This window comes from Triticum aestivum, chromosome 6B, assembly GCF_018294505.1.
Source record: "Triticum aestivum cultivar Chinese Spring chromosome 6B, IWGSC CS RefSeq v2.1, whole genome shotgun sequence".
NCBI lineage: Eukaryota > Viridiplantae > Streptophyta > Magnoliopsida > Poales > Poaceae > Triticum > Triticum aestivum.
This window is the reverse complement of record NC_057810.1, coordinates 351830122-351837757: the sequence shown is the minus strand read 5'-3', so window position 1 is coordinate 351837757 and position 7636 is coordinate 351830122.

Below are 7636 nucleotides of genomic sequence, written 5' to 3'. Positions count from 1 at the left end.
ATCCAAATGGACGTGATAGTACTACTAAATCCAGCCGGTGGTGCTAGTACTAGCAGTAGTACTACCAAGGTAGTAGAACTGTACTACCCATTGGTCAAATTAGTACGTGTTGCTCCTCACAGTGAAGTGACAAGACCCTGCGCCGGAGATGACACCTGAGTATAGGCCCCGTGTTCGGCATACCATAGTCAACCTCACCATCTGCAGTCACTATCATCATGGCTATAGAGCTAGCCTGCTTACAACTAGCCGTGTTCGACATAATTTCTCGTGCGAGATGCCTGTGCATTGCACGGAACACCAAGATTGGGGGTGGACGGCGCCAGCAGCGGCCATCGCGCCAGATTTTTCCATGGCCTTCTAGATGTGTTGGGGAGGAGATAAGGCTGATTATGTGAGACAAGGAGTTGTTTGTAAATAGGGAACAAGTGTGGGCATCTTTTTGCAAAACTTGAGAAGTTTGGTTTGTATGCATCAGATCTAGATCCGACGGCTATTGGTGAAAGATGGTAGGCACAACATCATCACCAACTCAGGACCTCTTTGATTCGCAGGATTCTAAAAACGCAGGAATAGGACACATCAATATTACAAGTTTCAATCTGATATTACAAATGTTAGGAGTAATGCTGCACCTACGAAGAGGGAATTACTAGGAAGTTTACGTAAGAACTTTCGTTACTTTAAGTGGATGCAGCATTATCGTACAAACTAAAATCCACCGCCATGACAAGTCACTAATGGACAAATAAATTTTCGAGTCTCTGGCCACTTGATGTTTCGAAAACAAATTCAGCTTTTGTGAAGACTTTGTCATTTAGGCTTAGACGCTTGCGGTGATCAGCACGCCATTCATTGTTACTCCGGAGAACGCCAAACCTCATTACCTTGAGCACACTTGCCTCCAGAGCAAAGAACCTGTCCAATTTAATCTCAGATGTGCTGCCTCGGTAGTCGATCAAATAAATTTCTGGAAGATGGAGATCAAGGCATTCGATGGGATTGTTATAGTGCAACACATTTATCACTTTTGGGTCTTTTTTTATCTGCAAAAGAAGAGAACATATTAGAGCAGCTGGCTGTATAAGATTCCCGTGTCATCAAGAGGTACGAATATCATTTGCTCATACGATAGGGTTGGATGGCTAGTGATATTTTTTCACTCTATCTCTCTCTCTGTTTCTCTTTCCTCTCATTTACCTAGGAGCATGTGAAGAGCTTGGGCATTTGTTGCCTTCCACTATGTGGCTGATGCTATATTTCTCAAAAGTATGCCACATAATACGCATCAATGTAAAATCAAAAGATTTTGGGACCGCTCTCATGATGTGAGAGAGTTGGCACCACCGTGCACACAGACCACGTGTATAAACAAATCAATCAAACCAACTACACCAGCCTCTCTCTCTCTCCCAAACAAATATTTTGTATTGCCTTAGTCCTCTCCCTCTCCCACGCAAGTGTTTTTTCATTGCATGAGTTAATTTGGCACCGGAGCAGAGTAGGTGATCCAGATTGGGGCACCAGGTGAGCAATGGAGGGGCATCGATGCCAAATGCATGACAAGTGAATTTGGCACATGTTTTGGCCTACATAGTGGAGGGCTGTTATAGCCCCTTTTGTATTACCTCGTATTTAGTGTAAAATTTTGGCCATAGATGTACCTAAGAAAATGCCAATGCATGTCACCAAAAATTATACCATTTGAAATTATCTTCAAATACGAATCCAACAATATAATTTTTAGTGACATGCATTAACATTTTGTCAGTTAAATCTATGTTCAAATTTTGATACTACAAAATAGGAAGAGTAAGCCAGGACGGTGGTACTTGCTCTTAGGGTAACCACAGAGTTACTAGTCTAAGTTAGTTTCCACTATGACTAGCCTAGGCTACTATAGTAGTACAACAAAGAAATGATGCAGGTGATCACGTGAGAAAAAAAATACTAAAAACATTTCTTTCGGTGTAGTGCGTATATGCAGTTTGGAACACTACACTTGTCATCGTAATTTGGGAAAATTACGATAAAATTGAGCTACGTTGTGATTACCACTTACTAATAGGAAAGAAGTTTCACCTCGATGCGTAGCTTCTCCGTTCACAGAAACCATGTAAGGAATCCAACAACTTGATCCAGATTGGGGCCGATAGATTTTGTTGCCAAGATTTTCACTGTGCGCATAGACTGGGTCAAGCTTGTGGGAACCATTTTCTGGAAGGCAGTCGTAAATACATCAAGAAGAAATTAAAAAATGTGAATTTCAAGAAGACGGAGAAGAAGATGAGTGTTGTATCTGAACGATTATGGATCCAATAAACAGTTTGGAGAATTTAGCATACTAGTACACCAACACTGTCAATTTTGGCGCGTCAATGACCCTGATTTTTGTTGGACCTTCTAGATCCGATACAAGCAATCTCTCAAGGAAAGGTGCATTATCAATGACCATAACGTGGAACAGCTGGAGTGATCTCTTCCCAATTGATGTCTTGTTGTGGGGCCAACAAGACACATAAATCCATCGGATATTCGTCGAGGCGATGTGGAGGCTAATGAACCCATGGATCTGCTCAAGATGAAGGTACTCGAGCGCAGTACAACTGCGGAGCAGGTGATCCATAGCCTTCTTCAAGATGACAACGTCGAAGAGGTCGAGCTGCTTGAGTTGAGGGAGAAGAAGGGCGGGCGCGACATTAATCTGGGGAAGATAGTAGGAGGTGAAGCTGGCGCGGCGCGGCGTTGGCATGAGGCAGAGCGCGGATGGCGGCAGAGAGCAACATCGTCCAGCTTCAAAGCTGAGCTCCTCAAGGTTATCTAGGGCGGGAGATAAGAACCACTCGTCAAACTTGGCTTGGACCTTGCAGTTGGTACTGAACATGCCGATGTCAAGGCGTCTGGCTGGCCCAAGGTGCAATGAAAGGATCTTGGAGATTATGGCCAAGCGTTTGCAATCCTTGTCGCAGAGGCAGCTGTCGACGGTGAGGTTTAGGGGAACGCGGCGCTAGAGGGGGCGCCACCGCCGGGAGAGCAGGGCAGTCTACATGGAAGATTTGGTTGGGAGGAGGCCGATGATGACGAGAAGCATGTCGTCGAGGAGGCTGCTGATGAAGTCCAGCCTCGCCGGATGCGGTTTTAGCTCGAGCCGCCTCCGCTTGTTGGCTGCCTCGCCGTCCATCTCAACAGGCAGTGACGCTGATGTACACGTGTGCTTGTGTGTGTTGTGTGCTGGCCTACTGGGTGTGGGCGAGTGCGTCCTTCTGTGCATGCCGCCGCGAAGTGGTGAATGTGAGCGAGTGCGTCCTTCACGCGGAAGAAGTGCTACCCCGAGTGGTTTTGACTTTGTTTACTTCACCGCGTGTCAGATGGGCCTCTAGTTTACTTATTTTCACCCACTGCCACATGGGCCAGCACACGAAGATAGAGAACATGAGCTGACAAGGCAACATTTGGACTGGTTGACCGACCAACTAAACAATATACGAAGCTATACGCTGACACAGTGAGCGTATAATCCGTCTGTATAGAGAGTACGAGTGAGAGGGGAGGCCCGTGAGAGATAGCAGAGAGATAGAAAGAGCTACTCCCTCCATTCGATAATGTAGTGCCAACATTTTTTTAAAGTCAAACTTTTGAAACTTTGACCAAGTTTATAAAGAAATTACTTATATCTACAATACCAAAGATAACATAGTATGAAGTAAGTACATGTTGTGATGAATCTAATGATTGTTTCATATGTAAATGTGTTTCTCCACATATACCTGGTCAAACTTTTCAAAACATCCATATGCTTATGGACCTGAGAGAGTCCCTAACTAGAGAGAGAGAGGGAGAGAGAGAGAGAGAGAGAGAAATATAAAGAGTGAGTGAAAAAAGTGTGTGCGCGTGTGTGAAATAGACATGGACAACACATGATAAAAGTAGAGAAAAAGCATGTGTGTCTTATGCAAACATATCACACATGCATCTTCGAAAACGGAAGCAAGGTGAGGAGATAGTGTGTGGTTATTTGCAACCGATAGAGAAAGACCCCTAGCACGTGGCCAAGAGGGGTCTGACAAACAAGGGAGAGAGGTCAAGAGAGACGTACGGAGAAAATGCAGACATGGGGAGGAGAGAGTGTATGTTTGTCATAGAGAGATCCCCTAGAGATCGTGATGGGACTACATGGGTGGGAGATCGAGTGACAAGGTGTGTGCGCGATAGAAGATACCTCGAGAGATATCAAGATAGACGTATGGATGGAAGGAGACAATACGTGTGTTCCTGATGGCTAGTGAGAGATAATCATACTTGGGGGGGGGGGGAGTGCGTGCGCCTATGACGGAGTGAGGGATTATGGTACTTAGGGGGGGTGCGTGTCATATAGAGAGAGAACAAGGGCGGAGAGTGTTGGATGGGTCTATATGTAGCGTGAGCAAGACATGTGTATGTGTGAACCAGGGAGATATAAAGTTTGAGAGAGATAGAGAAGCCCCGATAAGGCTGAGTGGTGCGTCAGATAGCTGAGAGGGGGAAAGAGATATTCCATCCGCTCGATAATGCAGTGCATGTAAATTTTTTAGAAGTCGAACTTTGGAAACTTTGATCAGGTTTATGCAAATGTTATTTATATCTACAATACCAAAGATACATCATACGAAACTACATCTCATGGGGAATCTAATGGTATATGTTTGCCATTCTAGATGTAAATATTTTTCTCCACGTACATTGTCAAACTTTGTGATGTTTGACTTTTCAATAAATCTATATGCTATGGACCGAAGAGAGTTCCTAAGTCGAGAGAGATCAAGTGCGTGTGAAGGAGAATGAGTGTGTGTGCAAAAGGAGTATGTGTGTGAAAGAGAAAGTGACAACAAATGATAAATTAGAGAGCGAGTGTTTTTTTTCGTTTCTTATGCAAACATATCACACATGCATCTCCGAGATAGAAAAGCGAGGTGAGGATATACATGAAGATAGCTAGTGCGTGATTGTTTGCAACGGAGAGAGACACCCCTAGCACATGTCCAATAGAGGTCTGGCCAACAAGGAACAAAGGTCGAGAGGGACACATGAAGAACATGGATGCATGGGGAGGGAGAGAAGGTGTGTTTGTAATAGAGAGATCCCCTCGAGATCGTGAGCGGACTATATGGGTGGGAGATTGAGGGAGGTGCGTGCGCGATAGAAATATGCCCCGAGAGAAATCGAGATAGACCATGCACATGTTTGTGATGGAGACTAAGATTAGCTAGTCATATACATATAGGGGGGATTGTGTGTGCCTACAATTGAGTGAGAGACCATCATACATGGCTAGGCATGAGGTTGTGTGTGTGTGTGTGAGATGGAGAGAGAGCGAGGGAGAGAGATAGAGTTTTAGATGGGTCTATCAAGTGCGAGTGAGATATGCATGTGTATGTGTGACCCAGGTAGATGGAGAGTTTGAGAGAGAGAGAGGGAAGAGCTCCGAGATGATAGAGTGGTGCGTGAGAGAGTTACGGGCAACGAGCCAAAGAATTTGTGTGCATACGATGGGTGCACCCAAGATATTGGACTAGAGAATCATACATAGTGTGCGAGAGAGACCTATAGATGGAGTATATATGCATGCGAACTAGAAATATCCCCCCCACACACACAAAGAGAGAGAGAGAGAGGGATGGAGAGAGAGGGAGAGGGACCAACAAGGTTTGTGTGTTGGATGCGTGCGACAGAATTGAAGATTGTCGGCGACAGAGAGAGAGAGAGAGAGAGAGAGAGAGAGAGAGAGAGAGAGAGAGAGAGAGAGAGAGAGAGAGAGAGAGAGAGAGAGAAGGAGTCCGGGAGAGGGGGAGGTCGCGTTTTATGCATCAAAGACTGATATAAACCATGTTTCGATATAAAGTTGCATTCAAATATTTAAATTGGAGAACATGTTGTCTACAATCCACACATGAACGGAGATATGCGTATATCAAACAAGTTCATTAATTTGACTTTCAACATGTTCATGGAGTACTATAATACTGTACAACAAGCTACTCGATTAAGATGCTCAATTTTGGATTTAGTTCACTATTTTGACCTGGTGAACAAGCTATTTCATTGAATCGAGATATTTCATTTTGGGTTTGATTCCCGTTTTGAGTGGGTGAACTATTTGTCATATAGTAAATCGCTAGCAATGAGCATGTAAAAACACATTACTCTCGAGCATCATCTCTCCATCTAAAAAAGAAGTGGCAAGCTAATATTCCAAAATTTGATTCGAATTGACTTGGTAAGGTAGACGTGGATGCTCGTTCTCCCAAAATTTGAACGAACCGTTAAACACCCTGTGTTCGGTGGAATTCGCCCGAGCAAATAAATGGGAGAAGCGAAATTACCGGCCTATGTGGGACACACATAAATTGGCCTGTTGTACATCGTGGGTAGGTTCGTAACTTCAACCAAGCGCGCCTTCTCCTCGTCCAAAATGACATGTGCTGAATAATTCATAAACCATGGTCGGCAAAACACCCTCTCCTCACCCGAAATAGCTCACGCCCACTATTTCAAAACACGCTCTCCTCGCCCGAAATCACTCGCGCCCACTATATTTCAAAACACGCCCTCCTCGCCCGAAATCACTCGCGCCCACTATTTTGGGAGAAGCAAAGTTACTCTACTATCCCCAACCCTGAGTACACAGACCCAAGCCAAGAAGCCTAAAGGCAGGGGTAGAACTGTAACCCCCCACACACACATTTTAGACAAATGTGTCCGTAAGACATGGTTCCACTCCCCTCCCAATTCCCTCCCCATTCATACCTCGTGGGGGCCAAATCACCCTCTCCCCGGAAGCTCCCTTCTCCCGAGCCGTGAAACCTCAGCCCCTCCTCCATGGCGCCCCCACCACACCAAATTCACAGCCGCCCTCCTCCCTAATGCCGGAGACGATGTCCATTTGCCGTCGTGCACCGGGCCGTGTGCCTCTTACTCCATGCTGTAGGAGCTGCCTCAACGACGGCCACGTGAACCGTACCGGAGCCGATTCACCCCCGCTGTTGTTCACGGCACCGGAGTGGCTCCAACATCGGATCCGCCCAGAGCCCCGATGCTGCTTCCCCGTAGCCATCGACCGTCGCGACATCTCTGCTTCCCATGCCGCCGGTCGCCACCACAACCGCGCCAACCTCACTGACTCGACAACTTGAGCTGCCTACTTCACCATGCCGCCAGATAGGTCGCACCCTCATCTCAAATCACTTTATTTAGGTGTTAGTTGTCTGAATTTTTATTCTGGGCCAATCGACTCCCAATGGGAAGAAGCACCCCTCAAGGCGGCAGAGCTCCTAGGCTGTCGGTTGGTTGGTGTCTAATGTAAGGGTGCAGGGGCGCAAGTTCGCCGCGTAAGCAGCTCTTAGATAGCTATCTTAGAGTTCTGTGGGTTGAAGGTACTACCGCCGCTGGATCTGGATGACGGCGAGTCTTTGTGGATGGGCCCTGGGCGGCGCAACCACGACAGTGCGGTGGGGGTGGGGAGTGGGGTTTTGGTCGGGGCCACGGACGGCGGAGGCAGGCTGCTCTGCCGTTGATCACTGGCTCTTCGGGGAAGATTCCGAACAATGTCAGCGAGAGGCACAAGACATCCATCAAGCCATCCGGCATAGATCGGACGGTA